Source organism: Ptiloglossa arizonensis, chromosome 2 (assembly GCF_051014685.1).
Source record: "Ptiloglossa arizonensis isolate GNS036 chromosome 2, iyPtiAriz1_principal, whole genome shotgun sequence".
In the NCBI taxonomy this organism is placed as follows: domain Eukaryota; kingdom Metazoa; phylum Arthropoda; class Insecta; order Hymenoptera; family Colletidae; genus Ptiloglossa; species Ptiloglossa arizonensis.
In genome coordinates this window covers 22,614,936-22,633,847 of record NC_135049.1, presented here as the reverse complement: position 1 = coordinate 22,633,847, position 18,912 = coordinate 22,614,936, and the positions used below count along the sequence as shown (strand labels likewise).

Genomic DNA, 18,912 nt, shown 5'->3' with positions numbered 1-18,912 from the left:
ACCTTCGTTGCAACGGACTCTCCGTTTCTAATTCCACTTGGATGAAAGAACAATTCGAACTTTACCGGAACGATCGTTCCGGCTTTAAAAATTTCCAAAAGAATCGTACCACGCGATCGAAACTCTTCACGGACACGTTTATACCCTCTCGTGTTATCGATCGCGGTACGAATCTCGATTAGTCGAGGAAAAGAGCGTTTCCTAATTCGTTTCGCGATATACTTGTAACAGGCTCGTCGACAGATCGTACAAGATTCTCCTTGTGTGGAACGCCAACGAGCGTTTTGCAAAAGTTAATTGGCGGGCCAGATATCGTCTACGAGATTGCATTGTAGGGCCGCGCGTAAACAAAGATCGACTTTCCCCAAGTTTCGCAACGGGGGCTCGTTTCGGCTATCGACGTTGCCGATCGCGAACCGATCCGACCGGGCGATATCGATTCACAAGGATTCCGCGGTTCCACCGTTGCGAAATCGGCGCGCAGCTGCCGCGAGCGCGCGCGATATATTTAAGCGAGACGGTCTATTGGTAAACGAACCGGAATCTGGGCCAGTTACAACACCTGTCGGCGAACGGGCCTTCGTCGCAGAATCGCTCCGCCGCGGCGAATGCCAAATTTCGTCGCGCGAGCGTAGCTGTTAGCGCCAACAACCAGACGCTCATACTCGCTTCGGCCGAGAGGAATTTTTGGGATCGGTGCACGATGGAACCTCGATTGCCAAAACCGATAGGCAGACCGTATTGTTGCTTACTTCTCAAAAATGAACGAGGAGTCTCGACGGGTACGGTTCGTTGAACGTTTCGATATTTGCGCGAATTCTGGACAATCGTCTGGAGTACGATTCGAGCAGAGATTATTTTTCTCGAATGTAAAATTGAGAATCGTAAACAATGTTGGATGATAACAATTTCGGAGAGATCGATACGAAACGTGTTTGGAAAACGTATAGAAAAGTCTAGCCCGATGGAGTTCGTTTAATGTTTCAATCTCGAACCGAGTTTTCTCGGTTTTCGCGAGTACGATTCGAAGAAAAGTATTCTCTTCGATGTGAAATCGAGGAATGTGAATAATATTGGGAGGAGCGTCGAGGAGATCGGTACGAAAGCAAACTGAATAAATGGTGCAATTGTTAACTTACGTGAACGATCGGTTAATCACAGTGGACGTCAACGGGGATAAAATTCTAATTACGAATTTTTTAAAGTAGGTACAACACTGTATATCACTTTCATCACACCGAGCACGCGTTTAGTTTCTTATCGACGATTTATTTGAGTTACGATAGTCGATGTGGTCGACGTACGCAACCGATCCACGATGATGGTAACACGTAGGAAAGACGCGTTTAACTCCGAAGCGTTAACCGATGGTGTTCTCGCAGAGATCTCTCCAAGACCGACACAAGAGACTAATTGACTCCCGGGGACGGACTTGGACTAACTTGTACAAGAAACGTTTCGAGTTCGAGGATGGAAGGGTATACTCGCGTACAAGGGTCCAGAGACGCAAATATCGTTTGACAAGTGGTCCCAGGTATTTTGGTAATCTCCCGACGATAAGCGCGCGGTGATTCGACGAAACGCGGCGATCGGGAGAAAATGATTTTCATCGAACGCAACGCTCGTGTCGGTTCGTTGTCGATTAGTGTCTCCGTCGTTCGAAGGCCAACACTTTACGACCGGTATTCGAGAATTCGACGCCTCGATGTTCGAAAATAAAAGAAAAGGAACCCGCGCGCAGTGTCGAACGGATGGAACTATCCTGCAACGCGATACACATGCCCTTTTACAATAACGTTACGCGGTCGCGCATTGATTTAAAGCCGCGCGGTTATGCAGACATTCAGGAACGGTTTGCCCGCGAACAATGCAAACCGTAAGCGATACAAATTACAGTTGTCAACGGAGGCGCTCGTAAAGCACAAGTGACGATCCGATCTTCACGCCTACTCGACCGTAAGTCAATATTTACGAGGCGTTTAACGCGAAAGGGCAAGGTGCATGCTATGACTGGCGCGCTATACCGACGTGGAAAATTCTATCGGACGTCCTTTGCTGGAAATGTTCACGGTTCGCCGATTAAATGGTCCGTCGTTGTAAATTACTCGCCGGTATTTTATATTCTTGCCAAGTGCACTGGGCTTTTCCGAAGAAAAGAAAAAAAAAATAGAAAAAACGAGAAAGTTTACCGCGTCGATGAGAGATCTTTAACGGTAAGTGGATTGAGTTCTAAATATATAACGTCTCCGATGAGACTGTAAATAGAAAGACGTACGCGCACCGAACAAAGGTGAAATTAAATTTCGTTCTCTCGTACCGAACGTTCGAGGTCTCGTCGAGAGAGCCAAGAATTCGCAAGACTCGATCGTAAGAATTTTCCAAAGGGTTCCGAGACCTTTCGAGTCCGCGTTCCCCGGGACGTCTCGAAACGATTCGAATCCCGTCGATATTAAAAGTCGTAGCTACCTCGACGATCGAGCACACCGTGAGCACCAGTTAACCGTACGTTCGTTCCGTCTCTCGAATATCGTGCCTCGGACGCACCACGCCACTAACCCGCGAAGGTGGGCGATGCTGTTATCAACTACGCCTCCAAACTCCGTCGATGCGACGCTCGTTATCGTATACAAAGCGTCTTATCGTAAATATTCCAGGTATCGGCGTGTACCTCTCCGTTTTACACCATCTCGAACATCCGTGTTTCCTTATCGCGGCTTCCTTCGGGCTTCCCACCGGAGGAATCTCGCGTGTGCACTGACTTCGAACAAACTTATCCATACCACCACCGACGCGACGGAGTCGTCGCCAATCGGCTACGCGACGAACCACAGACCCGACCGTGCGTTCTACGACGAGTGAACGCGACCAGATGCAACGATAATTGTACCGACTTGTTCGAGAAACGTTGCGGAGAACCGGTAGAGCTGACCGTCGGAAGATACACTTTCGTTTATTTATTCTTCTCGCGAGGCTGAAATCGTGTAGTCGATTCGACGAGATGCAACGCGATAATTGTAACAACTTGTTCGAAAATCGATGCGGAAAACCGGTAGAGTCGATCCTCGAAAGAAGTAACCCCGTATTCGAATTTTTTCTCTCCAAGATACAATCGTACACACCACGCGACAAGATGCAACGATAATCGTACCAATATTTTCCACAAATGTTACGAAAAACCAATACTCGCCACCGACCGTCGGAAGAAAGGAGTACCTTGGAATATTAACAATTTCTGAAAATTGTACATTCTGTTTTCATAGCGACAAGTTCGGCAACAACCTCAAACGCTTTCCAATTATCCTTCAAACATCGACGTGCTAGAAATTACCGCGAGTTTAAACGTTACCGAGACGCGTCCAACATCCACCGATTGGAACTCGTATTAAATCCACGCGTTTGAGACGGTATGGACGCGTTTGAAGCGATCCCACGAGCGTCGCGACTCCTCGATTTACGAGCAACAACAACAACAACAACAACAACGAACGGAAAGAGAAAGCACGATGTCCCAAGAATCGTGACCTATCGATTAACCCAATTAATCTCCGGTCCGCGTGGACCGACGTATCGATAAACAAACGAGTCGAAGCGTGCCAATCCCGTATCGCGCGTTACGACGAAACACGGTCTCGACATCGTTCCCCCTCTCGTCGCGGTTATCCCGTGACTTATACGCCACATGCTCCGTATCGGTAGATCGAGACCAGAGCTCTGTGTACCTGTCGAAACATCTACCTCTCCCACCCCCGAGAAACATACTTGCCATTTGTCACTCGAACTAGGATTTCACTGGGTCCTCGTCGAGCGACCCTCGATTCTCCACGGGTCCCAAACTCAACGGTGTCCCCCGTGTCACAAAAACGAAAATAATGTTCGATCACCGCTTACACAATGTTGAATCCCCGAAACGATTACGCAACGAGGTCTCTCGACGCGGCTACGGGAGTGGCGTGGCGTCTTCGAAGAGACGCGCTCGTTTCTCCCTTCCGTCGTAAGGGAGAGTCGTGCACAAGAACGATTCCGCGGGTTTCACGGTTTCAACACCGAGGTACGCGGAGAAACACTAACGCGAGCCGATCGGCAAGCACCCCTGCCCGATTCGCGTCTACCTAACAGAGGGGAGGGGTTTCGATGACGAGGTCGGTCCCCGCGGCTCGACTCGCCCGAAATCGGTCCGAGCACACGCGTACGCGAGAACGAGAAAGAAACAGCGAGAGAGATAGAGAGAGAGAGAGAGTATAGAGGAGAGGAGAGGAGAGCGCGCACCGTGCACGTGCGCGCGTGACGGATACACACCTGCACGTGTTACTCCTCGATGCGCCGGGACGAAACGGGGACCGTCGTTGCACCTGCAAACACGCGTCCCGTCCCGTTTTCCTTCTCACTCGTTGCCGCGATCACGGTTCACGGTCGTCGATCCCCTCGCACTGCTCGCGACGAACTACCCCGCACCGTCTCTCTCTTCCTGTATCCGGTGTCTCCGATCTTGATGCGCCGGTTTTGTGCGTGTGTAATACGTGCTACGTATCCGTGTAAGTGTAAATGTAAATGTCGATGTGTGCGCGTACCTGTGTGCGTGTGTGCGTGTGCGTGTAACGTGTGGTGTGTGTACGTGTACGTATGTGTATATATGTGTGTGTATACGTATGCGTGCGGATGGTGGGTCACCAGCTTGCGGTGTAGGGTGCGCGCGTGTTGTTCGTTGAGCGACGACGTGCCCGCCGCGACTCGGTCTGTCAGATCGGACGCGCGTCGACGCTGATTACGGGCGAGAACGTGATATAGCAAGCGAGGAACGGGTAACACGCAGCTCGGTGTACCAGCGGAGACTGCCGGGTTCCCCTCGGTCTCGCCGAGTGCTGGCCGGTATAGTGGAAAAGATATATAGAACGCCTCGTAACGTGTGTATACACCGCTCCTGGATACAACGAGCGGGCATGGTGGGGCTCGTGCGCGCGGTGGGGCGGTGAGGGGTGCCACGAACACGAAGCACCGGTGGCTCCGGCGAGCGCGCGAGCGAGAGACGATCGCTCGGTGGAAGGGAGAGCCGACGATAACCGAAGCGAGCGGGGCGACGCGGTTGGGGGACGCGGTACGCTCTAGGCGCTGTGACGTAACTCGAGTCATCCTGGATCTACGCGGCGCGTAGTGGGGAGAAGAAGGGGAACCGGGCGAACCGGTGGGGGTACTCGGTAGGTAGCGGTGGGGAGAGTGCAAGGGCGCGATGGTGGGGGACGAGTGAACGGAAGGAGGGGAGGATGGCGGTCATTAGTGCTACTGGGACACGGAAGCGAATCCTCGCTACACTCCGACCCTCTCCGCGGCCCGTTTCGCGACCCGGCACCGGTAACCACCCACTCTTTTCCACTCGCTCGTCCTCTTCTCTCTCTCTCTCTCTCTCTCTCTCGCTCTCTCTCTTTTCGCCTCTTTCTCTCCGTCCTTCCCCGTTCCTTCTCTTTCTTTTCCGTTTCGCGCCGCTCTTCTTCTCCTTCTTGCGCTTCTCTCCTCGCCGTGCTATACCGCCCCGCTATCCCAACCTCGCGTGTTCTATATAACGCGCGGCCCGGGGGTGCGCCTGCACTCTGCAGCTGCATGCAACCCCCTTTTGCGGAGGCCCGCGCCGGCTACGAGAACATCGCGCGATTAGGCCGCGCTCGCGACCTCGTCCTTGCCAGCCAGCCAAGATCGGGGCCGTTCCCGTTTCCCTCGCTGCGCCGCTCAACCTCGGCTGCGTGGTTTTCTTTGAAACCGGTACGCCTCCAAAGGACGGAATGCGTTGACCCTTTGACGGTCCTCCGCTCGTTCCAGCTTTGTAGCGGAAGTTCACTTGGACCACGGATTTACGAGACTGCCGTGCACGAGATAAAATCGCTTCACGGTGTCCGGCTACCTCTCTTCGACACTTGCGAAAGGATCTTTGACGCGCGAGGACCGGGTTTGCTTACCGATTAAATTCCGAGAACGGGACGAGAGAAATCGCGCTTCGGAGGTGTTTTTTTCAACCCTCTGCGAACGTCGTACAAGCTTCTGCATGGTTTTTCGTTTCGCGGTCGATTCGTCGTTCGGTAAGAACAATCGAGGATCGATATTTCAACGAACGAGCAAAAAATCACGAGAAAATTCGAGGCTCGCGCATCGTCGAAGGGTCTTCCGAAAATAAATCGGCGTTTCGTCCAAGTTTCGCCGATGGTCTCGGTTATTTAGAAATTACCACGTACGATAGCACCTCTCCCGATCTCTCTTGGCTAAATTTGCCGGGTTGGCACTCCTTCAACGATTCGCCGAGAAAATTATTATTACAGGGTGCGACAAAATACCGCGAACATCTATCAACCGGTACCTTACTTGCCCGGGGACAAAAATAGCGATTTATAACAGGAAAGAAAGGCCTTTGGGAAACCGACTATCCCTCGAAAAATTCAGGTCGAGAACGTTCGGAAAAAGTCGATATTCAATTTCGATGAAACTCATTTATCCGTGGGATAAAATAAAAAAAAGATTGCCCCACGCGGGGAATAGCCACGGTACGCGTGTATTCTGCGGTATGATAAAATGCAGCGGGATTTCCATAAGCGAATCCGTCCGCTCGGAGACATTTCCATCGGGGCCAAGATCGATAGGAAGTTGCCCGACGTGGGATTTAAAGGCACGTAATTGATTTCCTCCCGTTGCTCGGTGATATTCCATTCTGCACGCGCCCTTTACCATTTCGCCGCGCGGGCTCGGTGCGGCCCACGCGTGCTGGGCGTGGCGAGAAATCACTGCGCGCTCCGAGGAACCTGGAGGATCCTCGTCGAAGGTCAAACGATCGTCGAGCGATCGTCCGTGCCCGTTCCCGGTGCTCGCGGGAAGAGATCGTGCATCCTGCGAGCGCCACGGGAAGGGACGCTTGGAATTATCGATCGACGGTGTAGCGAACTTTGACATTTCGGGATTAAACGGAACGAGCTGGAACCGTTTGCCGGAAACGTTGCGGCACTCCCTTGGAATCGCAGCTCGGGAACTCGACCAGGGATTTATTTTCGATTTTCCGCCAGCTAGGAAAAGGGTAATCGTTCTCCAACGCCGAAAGGTTCGACCAAGGAACCCTTGAGCTTGTTCCTCGAAAGAAGGATGACGATCCTTGGTACGAATCGTTTCGAATTTTTTTATACCAGTACGAGGTGTCGAAGGTCTTGGAACGATTGTTGTACCTTGAAGGTAAACCTTCGAATCTCTGTTCGACGATTTTACAAATTCTACATCGGTGCGTTACCGATACGTTTCAAAGATCGAAGAAGACGCAACGATAATGTGTAATCGCTTCTTTGGATACTCCGGATGAGAATATTTTCGCGAGCTCGCGTCGAGGGACCAGTCAGCGATTTAAAGAACTCGGGTCAAGGTTTGGGACCTACTGTCGCGCTTGGACGCCTCTCTCCGCGTTCAAAGGAATATTAAGAATATCCTTTTGCGAACTTTCGCAAATTGTCTTTGACAATTATACATACTCCGTCTCGATCCTTCAACGACGCATTTTCAAAATAGATTCTCCGGACCGGAACATCCCTTTAAACCGACGTCAGCGATTCGAAGAGAATGGGTCAAGGTTCGGGACGTACTAGACGCTTGGACGTCTTTCTTCGCGTTCAAAGGAACGTTAAGAACAATCGCCTGGCTACTTTACAGCTACCGAACCTTCGGTTTTACGAATGTCGCTTGAATCCTTCAGCGACACGTTATCAAGATCGACTCGAAGGTGATACAGCGGATCGAAAAATCCACTTTCTGGATCCTCCGGATCGGAGTACTCCTTTAAGTCGTCGTCAGCAATTCGAAGAGTTTGGGTCAAGGTTTGGGGTACACTGTCGCGCTCGGACTCCTTTCTCCGCGTTCAAGGTGATTTCCTGCAGCGCAGACGAGACGGAGCAGGGCGGAGCAGCGCGGAGCAGCGCGGAGCTGAAACAGATCGATTCCTTGCTTCCGTGTATCGACAGCGGACATCGATTGTCAATAATTCTATAATTAAACACGGTCGAATTGGGTGGATCGTGGAACGAATCTAGGACACCCACTTGTTCTCTGGAGCGGAGCCACGACGATGCTACTCGACGATCAGATTTTCGTTGCTTAAGGGTTGCTTCGTTGCTTAATTGGTTTTCTGTTCGTTTGATCGATCGATTGTTAACGAAGATGGGTGGTTTTGGTTTCCATTGGAGCGATTTCTAGGCGAATTGGGTAGTACACGGTGGAATAAGGAAGATCGATCTTCTACTCGAGCTAGAACGACGTCTCGTTAAGAGTCGAACGAGCAGAAAGGTGGTCCGTTGGTAGAAACGTTTAACACATTGCAGATGCACGTACATCGTGGGACTGCCATTACGGAGTGTTGTACACGACTCGAATATTCTCCGAGAGATTATGTCCCGACGATATTTGTACTTGTCGCTGAAAGTGCTCGCAAGAACGTCAAGTTTGAGCTCGTTTACCGGCATGTAGGAATTGTTACGATTATCTCGAATGTGAAATATTTTTTAGCAGAGCTGAGAATGCACGTACAGCCAGGTGCATCGCGATGTATCGTCATCTACGCGAAATCAATTTTCTCGCGTAGGTTATCGCGTCGTTGTTCTTTTAGTCCACGATATTCGAACACCAGCGTAGAAATCTAATAGAAGTTGGAAACTTTTAGCCAAGTTGACGATAATAAAGACACTGGGTCGGAAGTATAAATTATTAAAACGTTCGGAGTGGTTTCCAAGGCAAATTTTATGAAATCGACTTGACGCTCAACGTATTAAATACTCTCGAGTGTGAACCGCACGGTTTTAGATAACCGTTGACGTTCATCTAGCTTCGCCAGGTGTCCGATGACGCACAGGTACCGACGTACCATGTGCGGTACCTTGTGTTTATCGTCTACTCAAGACACCCGTGTTCGCGTTACGCGTCATTCCCCGCGAACCACGTGCTTTCGATTTTGTTAATCGAACAATCGAAAAATAGTCTCCATTGTTTCGAAGCAGATATTTAAATTAACTTTAACTCGCCTCAATATTTTCGTCATACTTATTCCGAAGAAAACCTTCGTCGTCCGTTTGAAAAAGACATCGATCTCTTCACCCTCAAATTAATCACTAATGACAAAACCATAGTTCTCGATTTCGCAATCTGTATCCCAATAATCATACTTTCAAATACGCGCAAATATTGAACGAACGATTTCACACGAATCGTCCATAAAAGCCAACTCGAAAGAAACCTTCAACTCGACTATCCGGCTTCGAAATCGTATCGTTAACCGAGCGGTTGAAAGGTTAATTCCGTTTAAAATTTCAAAAGAGTTCGAGCAGAAAAGTACAACGATCGTCTATTTTAAGAGCGTGTCCAAGTTGACGTCAAACGATTCGACCAATGCTATAGTTGAAATTACGCGTCGGTAGAGTGTCTCGTAGTCCGGGCAATTGGACCTCGTTCCATCCGTGGGACATCTCGTCGGTCGTGTACGCGTTGTAAGGTCGTGCTCGGTCCCGAGCAACGCTCGTACAACGTGAATTTACCGTAGCTGGAGTTCTTAGACGATTTACGGTGTCTCGTGTACAACGTTCCTGTAGGTCGCGCGTGTTATAAACCGAGCGTGGTCGCAGGTGCGTACGACACTCGCGTGACACGGACGCGCTTGTTCACCGATGGAATGCGCAATTTAATTGAAACACGCTCGGTTGATATGCATACGAGCTACGTCGACGCGACGTGCGTGCATGCGTGCATGCGTGCGTGCGTGCGTAGTTGCGTGCGGCCCGCTCTAAGGCTCGCTGTGATCTCGCGCGAGTAATAAGAGGATTCGAAACCGGTGTACGGCTAACGCGTGTGAAAATTCACGATGTACTTCGTTAATCGCGTGCTGAGCAACTGTTCGCGATCTATCGTGCTTTCCGGATCCGTGGAACGATTCAACCGGCCGAATTTCATAGCATTTTTCCAAAGGGATGTTCCGTTTCGCGAACGTGAACAATTGCGGGATTTTTCAAGAATTTCGAACGAACCATGGTACGATTGTAAATTTTCCCAAGTGTGTTTATTTACGATTCGAGAAGCTGTGTGAATTTTCTCGCGTTCGTAGATAGAAGTTTATAGCGGATGGACATAGTTCCCGAAGACGTCTTGGGAAAATTTTGGAGCGCTTAATCGTTAGGGGATTTTCTAAATTTTTTTTAAGGAAATTCGCCGAGGATAATTGTAAATTTTTGTAGGTGTATTTATCTACGATTAGAGTAACTGTATGAATTTTCTCGCGTTCGTACATAGAATTTTGTAGCGGATGGACAAAGTTCCCGAAGACGTCTTGGGAAAATTTTGGAGCGCTTAATCGTTAGGGGATTTTCTGAAATTTTTTTTAAGGAAACTCGCGACGGTATAATTGTAAATTTTTGTAGGCGTATTTGTCTACGATTCGAGCATCTGTATGAATTTTCTCGCGTTCGTACATATAACATTATAACAGTTAGACGTAGACCCTTAGCAATCGTTTGGAAATAGTAGAACAATTAACGAGATTCGGGGGACCGTGTCTACCAATTGTAATTACCGGTGCAACTCTATTCCCGATGTTAAAAAATGGTCGTCATCCAATTGGTCGAACACATCCCGCGATGGTTAAGACAGGGTCGTCCCCCGAATAATTGATCGCGCTCGGGAATAACGTTCCAATTTGTTTCCATTCGTTTCTTTTTCGAGCATTAACCAGCGGCGTTCGTCGACTCGCGGTAATTAAAACGATGCTCGATAAAACGGTCCGTATGGCTCACGTGACTCGTCGCGAGCCGCACCGGGCGACGTTCGTCGAATATTAATCGCCGCGGTGAATAAACTCCTTATCACGGGAGCGTGTATTTAATTCCCATCCGCGCGGTACACGGGGCGTAAATCGTTCTCCGGGCCGGGTCCAAGTTAATTCTCGGCCCCGAAATTTCCTCCCGGTGGACTCAATCGATACACGGACACGCGGTGACACGGATTCCGCGCGCCTCGGACGTTTCCTGACGCAATTACTCGCGGGAGAGCCGCACTCGATACGACTTTATAAAAAGCCCCTTCGGCGATAATGGACCCGCGGCCGCCATCGTAAAGATCGTATCGACCTATTTTCTATTTCGTTGACGCTCCGCCAGCCGGAGCTGCGTCGAAAGAAAAATTTCTATCGGCGCTCGTTTCTGCTCGCGGCGGACCAACAAAGAGGGACTCCTATTATACGAATCGCGCGGCTGCTCTGTGAATAATTCGGAAGATTTGGAAACAGGAAACTCGTCCGAGGGAACGAGTATCGGTCCCTGGTATCGCGACGAGAAAATATTTTACGCAAGGTGGATCGATACAATCGAGGATCGTACCGTATCGCGATCTTTACGAGCGTCGATCGTCCCGGAGAGTAGTTCCTATCGGTATCTCTCTCACCGGACCGCGTAGTTCGCGATCTCTCCGTACACGGTTGGTATTCGGTTTCGATTCCGGGTGCAAAAATAAGTAAAAAAAGAAATTAAACGCGTAGTAAACATTTACCGCGCGAGGCTTCGTTTACGGGAAAATCGAGGTTCAAAGTGATTCGGGGCACGACGGGAGCTCGGGAGTCCCATCTTTGCGGATTATTCGCTCGTGCAATGTCTATATAGAAAGTGCACCAAGTATTCCGACTCGTACGCGCGGTATGCTACGAATTTTGTGTGCCGTGGCGCGTTAAACGAAAACCCGCGCGTGCCCCGAGCGACTTCGAAATCGATTTCCACGGAAACGAGCCCCTCGTGGAAAAAATATTCTTCCATATTTTCGACGTAGTTTTTCCAACTTGAATCAACCATTCCTCCGTTCGGTTTGTCTCGAGCTCGTTTGTACACCGTACATACGTTATTATTTATCTCTGGAACTTAATCGTTCGGTCGGTCGCGAGAAACGCAAACTCCCGATCGAGCGAAATCGGTATGCACGTACCACGACTGTACGTAGGTTTACGTACTCGTGGATCCTGGCGCATGATCCCCGCAGGAAGATATAAGCTCGTCTCTTTCTCTCTCTCTCTCTCTCTCTCTCTCTCTCTCTCTCTCTCTCTCTCTCTCTCTCTCTCTCTCTCTCTCTCTCTCTCTCTTTCTCTCTCTCTCTCTCTCGGCCACGGAGTCGGTCGTTTCCGGAGCCAGGACTCATCCCGGCTCGATTTCCTACCTCGTTGTTTCCTACGCTGTTAGGATTCACCAGGACTCCTTCACGGCTACCCGATAAGCGGTCTCCAGTCGTGGAGTTTCGAAACTCGTCCCCGTCATGGCGACGAGTGCACATTCGAGAGCAATCGTATTGGCGTTCGACGATGCAGCCATCTGACCTGACTCCCCCTCGTCCCCTCTACCATCCACCGTCAACTGGAATCGATAAAATTCATTCGGGATTATGCGGGTCCGGTCACCAGATGGAAAATAAACGTTTGCTTCGGGCGTAACCGCTTGCCAAGTTTCCGGATAACTTCGAGTTCCATCTTGTTCCTCTTTCGAGAATTTTTCAAGTCGTTCTCTCTCTCGCTCTCACATTTTCGAAACAAATTCAGGGACGATCGGTAGAATACCGTGACACTTACCTTGGATCTTCTACATTAGTTTTCTCTCGAAACTCGTTAAGAAATTACGATCCTTCGCATTCGTGCTACGCTTAGTTATGTTTATTCGTATATCGATTTCTGCTAGATATATTTCACTCACTATTACCAGGAGTATTTTACATGCAACAACACAGTCTATCAGTTTCGCCTGAAAATTTTATTTTAAGAATTTAATTAAGAATTTGAAGAATTGGATTAGGAATTTTACGGCGAAGAAAGTATTTATTGCAATTTTGTAAACACGATATCGCAAACTTCCAACCATAATTGTGCAACAACTCGATACTAACGAGACACCGTAGCGATGGTTCGCGAAACCCGATCGAACAATCCCTGGTAAATAATTCATCGGTAATTCACCGTGAGAAAGAAACATTCCTTTGGGCGGGTCCGAGGATGGGTGAGCTTTTCGTTTGAACGTCGACAATTATCGACGAACGTCCCGTAACCACCGAAACCGATTTTATTTGTCGTCCTGATCGCACCTGTCTTCCACCGTATCTCGATTCTCGATCGTGACACCCGCTGGAAAGATTTAATCGACGCCATCGGGTCTACGAACCGTCTTCTCCAACCCCCTTTCGGTGCATCGTTCCTCGTGACTTGACATTGATCGAAATTCAGGACGAGTTCCCGTGAAACGAAACGGACAAAGCGCGGGCGGGGGGGTGGAAAGGAGGGTGGAAGCAGCGAGATGAAACGGCAATGAAAGCGGAATCGTTCCGGCTCTCGTCCGCGCTCGTACGAATCGATAACCGTTTCCTGTTCGATCGAGATTCACCTGGATGCTCGTTTCTCGTTTTTTCTTTTTTTTTTTTTTTTATTTTTCCACCCCCTTCGCAGCACACCGTCGTCGCACGCACAATAATCGGGGTCAGAGGCGGGGGGCGAGGATCGTTTCGAAGCATCCGTTGCCCGGGCGATATTTTGCAAAATGCAAATCCAACCCCCGCTGGAGATAATTCACTTTTCCGCTTCGACGAAATTGAAACTTGTTTTCGCGAACGACGAGCGCCGCACGTAAGCGTCCGCGGCGAGGAAACCGATTTCGCCTCGTTACAGTGCCAGAACTTCGACCAATGTTTTTATCCTTCCATCGAACGAGCCGGGGTTCCCTTCCAAGGTGAATTTTTTATCTCGAAGTCTCGACAAAACGAGGCGATTTACGCTCGATTGGAAAATTGGGACGTTTCCGCGATAATTTCTCGTAGATTTTCCAGAGAATCGTCGATTACGTAAGTTTTTAATCCGATAAAGTATTTGCTCGGTTTTTTTCTTCCATAAAGGATACAGTTTTCATCTGTTCGAATACGAGTATATTTTAAACGTTTCCAGTCTTCTATTTGGCTCCTTTTGGTCGAAGAATAGCGAAGAATATGGAAACAAAAGGAAAGATTTTTCCTCCTTTGGATGGATCTCTTCGCTGTGCAACATCGAAGAGGACCCTGAGGATATAACGTCGAAGGGTTTGAAATATATTTCTATCGAATCTGGTGTTTCTTTGGTACTTGAATGCTTCGCTGCGTTGCATTTATACTTTATTATTGAATTCTTGGCAAAATATTCCCAGTTTCCGAGAAGATGGATTTCGAACGACCTCTGGAGTATTAACAAGGACTATACGTGTTGGCAAGTCGCGATAACTTTCTCCGTGACGAAAGATTCGCATTTTGGTCACGGTCAATGTTGAACGCCGTGACGGAAAGAGGGTCCGAGCGATCTCTCGTAGGCGTGGGCGTAATATCGTCACAAGGCATCGGGCACGCGTACACGCTAACGAGATATTTCATAACAGCATATTAACGGGTTCCACGCGGTTCCATAGTCCCCGTCGCGGCAATTAATCCTCAGCCTGGGAGAGAACGCGCCCACGAGTACGAGCAATTTACGGTACCCCCGAAATTAATTCCGATCGTTCGATACGACGCGAATCGTTTCGCCACAACGCCTCCCAGGAATCGTTTCGAGGTAGTTTTTTTCCGAATAGGCAGTCGGCGTCGTCAATTGGGAGCCGTGTTGGTCGTTTAAAATGTTCAACGTCGACGATAGCTTCGTGTTCGATCGTTCCTTCCAAGATTTGGCAATATTTGCGCGATCTTTTTCAAGGGACCGATTTCTCGAGCATTTTTATCACATTTTTAATGTTGCGTTATCGCGCAAAAGTCTCGAGACGGTGTCTACAATTGACGCGAACTCGAAAGAAAAATTTTAAAGAATATCCACTATATTTTTGGCAGAGATTTTTGTAAAATTCTCTCTCGAGGGCAAACTGTACTTTCGTTTTTAAATCGAGTGGAAATTTGCGTAATTATTTCTACAACACCCTGTACATCTGGTCTTCAATTTGTTTAATTGCCGCATAGTAACCTCGCACCTGTATCGTTCAAGCTCCGCCACCCTCGCGATTCGAGTTCAATATCCATTCACCCCTTTGATTCAGAACCATGTGGGATTGAATTAAAATTCCACGGTGATAAAAAATTGATCATTGTTAGATACCATCGCGAACGCCAATTTCGTCCAAATTGATAGAGATCGTGTTACCGGGGGCAGAACACATCGTGAATCGCGAAGTAGCGGCGTATCCGCGTTCCCTGCTGCTTCAACCCCCGCCACCACATTTAATTATCCCAGTCATTTACGTAACCCAATTCCGAGTAAATTATTGCGGAGCCACCTGTTAAATCACGCGCGCTGGAATTCTTAATTGCCTCGTCGTCGCCGCGAATAAATCAACCGTGCTCGAGCGAAAGAAATAGAACCGAATGGAAGAAAATGAATCTTCGAAGCGGGTTCGTTCCTCTAAGAGCCGAATTTCTTTCGGATCGCGGAGAGTGGCCAAAAATCGTACAACACGGCACAGAGAATCTCGTTGAATTTATAGTTTCACGTTGCGCGTCGATGTACGAAACATTTTTAAATCATCGTTTATCTTCTTTTAATATCGGAGGGTGGAGGTATTTTCGCGCGTCGCGAGCGGAGAAAAATGGAACCACCGCGCGAGATCGTTCCTCTGAGAGTTAAACTTTCTTCGGATCGCGGAGAGTGGACAAAAATCGTACATGGGACCAGTGTCGTCCCTAGAGATTGCTGGGCTCTCCATTTTAAAATGATTAGAAAATTTTCAGCCGTTGCTCTAACATAGCGTATTTTATAAAGTTATATCTTTTGGGAAACTGTTTTCTATTTAAATTTATTGCAGGGATAATACAACCCTAAAAGTACAGTAGAAAAATAGGTGCTTCGACAAGTACAATTGCATTAATTTAGTTTTTATAAAATGTGGAAACAACTAATAATAAATGCGAGTGCCAAGAATCCGGCGCTGTGGATCGTATTGCACTATGCTAAGGGAATCCCATTAAATTCACAGAGTTTTCAGTTACGCGCCGATGCAGGAAAAATGTAAAAATTACCGTTTATTTTCTTTTGACATTATGGGTGAGGGGGTGAAAGAGTTTTCGACGCGAGAAATTCTAGCAGCAAGAAGTCGTTTCCCGTCGGGATAGAAATTCATAAACCGCGAACGCACGACGAAATTAATATCGCAATATCCAACGACATCGCAGCTCGCGCTTTGATGCACCGAAATTCTACCGAAGTACGCTCGACTGGGCATAATTGCGCGCGTAAATCGATAATCGCGTCGCGACTGCCTCCTTCGCAAATCGCGTCGCTTTTCCTTGTAGCTTGATTCTCAAATTATTTGCGAACCCGAGATCCCTCGATCTGCGCGTGCAAATTTTCTCATACATTTCTGTGGATATCGATAACCAAACTGTGTCGTACTTCTTAATCAATTGCAATCGATAGAAATTTCATTGACACAATATTCTAAATTCGCAGCCAATTAGCTCGGTACTACCCACGACGAATAATTATTGTTCGTCGCGAGTAATACCGATTACCAGGTCTCACCACGTGGAGGTTGCTGCGAGCGGAGACCCGGAGAGAGATAGACGGAATCAAAGTTCCATCGATCTCCCTCGATACGCGGTACAAACGAAATTACTAAACTCCAGAGATAGAAGGAATCGACGTTCCTTCGATCTCCTCGTTTAGTTCTGCCGAGCAATTACATTATGGAAAAATGAGGCAAAATTGAGAAAGACGCGACACGAACCGTGCAGTTGGTCCTACTAGGTCTATCCCGTTTCCCCTCGGTGGTTCCGATTCCAGAGAAAACGAGCGACGCCTACCACTCCCCTAGAGGAGTGCCCCGTTTCTCCATCTTTACGACGAGAGGGTCTTATTTTGGAGGCTTTCGCAGGGACCGGCAAAAATGCCTGCTCCTGTGCTCGCAACATGCCCCCTCTGGAAGCGGACACACCGGAAGGGACGGCGATAGACCGTTCGGACCACCTACACGGAGGAACGAGGAAGCGAGCAAAATTAAGCTAAAGATTGGATAATTGCTTGGCAGATCACAGCCTTAAAACTAACTTATTCTAACTACAGAGATAGAAGGAATCAACGTTCCTTCGACCTCCTCGTTTAATTCTGCCGAGCAATTACATTATGGAAAATTGAGGCAAAATTGGGGAATACGCGACGCGAACCGTGAAGTTGTTCCTACTAGGTCGGTCCCGTTTCCCCTCAGTGGGCCCGATTCTCAAGGAACTGCGCGACGCCGTCCACTCCGCTAGGGGAGTGCCCCGTTTCTCCCAACTCCGCAGCCAGGAGCCACGCAGAGCGTGGACCTGACTCACGGAGGATGACGAAGAGAGGGTCTTATGGAACAAGGGCTTCCGCAGGGACCGGTGCGAACACCTGCCCCTGTGTTCGCAGCATGTTCTCTCTCAAAGCGGACGCACCAGAAGAGACGGCGATCGACCGTTCGGTCCACCTCCACGGCCGGTCACTTGCTTATGCAACAAGCAGAGGTGGCCGGACTGAGAAACGAGCAAGCGAGCAAAAATAAGCTAAATATTGGATAATTGCTCGGCAGATCACAGATATTCGTACACGGTGGCCTTAAAACTAACTTAGTCTATACTTAGAATTAACAGTCCCGCGGAGGATGCAATACATCAGTCCTCTTCGTTCTTCGTTTTCCGATACATCTATCTAAAGGAGCTGAATAGAATAAAGGAGAAAATAGAAATGAAGTAATTCCGTGATTACATACAGTCGTGCAGTAACAATGAAAATAAACGAAGCAGTGACAAAAAAATAAACATGGAAAAACAAGTACGAATTAAAATTAGCGAGTTGGTACAAAAGAAAGAAGTAAATATGTAAAAAAGAAAAAAAAAAAATTAGTTGGTGGTCAGTGCCGATCACCAAGATGCCAATCAATGTCCATGGCTGTCCGCGGAGGGTCCAGGTACCTAAAATGGAGATGTCCGTCCACCTCGGAAGCTCCTCCTGGAATGAAATTTTTGGCTACCGAGGGGGGCTATATATACCTCATTCAAGGTGACTTACCGTTACTTCGATTGTCTTTGTTCGATCTAACCGAATATTTCAAGATATTGATGGCTTTTTAGCCATTATTTATACCAGAACATTGTTAATAATTGTTTAAACTACGATCCCACGACGGTTGTTAATAATTATGATAAATAAACATTAAGATATTGCAAAATCTACGAAGACGAACGGTTTCGGTGAATGTTTGTTCATTTCCGCGGTTGTTATTAACATTTACGCATGTTCCCAATATTGATCGAACAGTGTGCATCTTATTTATGCATTACACATGATTAAGTAACTTATAAAAATTGATTTTGATCGAGATTCGAAGTAAAAACGTGTTTCGTAAAGTTTTAAAGAATGGAAAGTAACAATTGTCTATTTCGTTCATTCATTTAACAAGTCTTTAATTCTTATTATTTACACAATACGTATAAAAGTTGCATTTTTTACTTGAAAGTGCCGAAATTCAATTAATCGCTTTTTTAGATAGAAAAATCTTCGCGATAAACACTTGTGAATCGATAATCGATACGTGTAGCCTTGACAATGTCGGTTGGAACTCAATGACAAGTCCATCGCGAACAAAGAATATTTCAACGAAATGATATTTTAAGCCATTATTTATACTAGGACATTGTTAATAATTGTTCAAACTATGGTCCTACGACCGTTGTTAATAATTATGATAAATAAACATCAAGATATTGCGAAATCTATGAAAACGAACGGTTCCGGTGAATGTTTGTTCATTTTCGCGATTGTTACTAACATTTACGCATGTTCCCAACATTGATCGAACAATGTGCATTTTATTTATGCATTACAAATGATTAAGAAATATACCGACATTGATTTTGATCGAGATTCGAAGTAAA

The 18,912-nt window shown here is 47.8% G+C and overlaps 1 protein-coding gene across 1 annotated transcript in view; it reads right to left on the bottom strand.

Moving 5' to 3' along the window:
- Positions 1 to 4,828, bottom strand: part of LOC143155145 (uncharacterized) — a 123,443-nt gene extending 118,615 nt beyond the window's left edge. Inside the window, exon 1 of the mRNA XM_076327555.1 lies at positions 4,297 to 4,828. The gene's annotated coding sequence lies outside the window, so the exon portion shown is untranslated. The remainder of the gene's footprint in view (positions 1 to 4,296) is intronic.
- Positions 4,829 to 18,912: the final 14,084 nt, after the last annotated feature.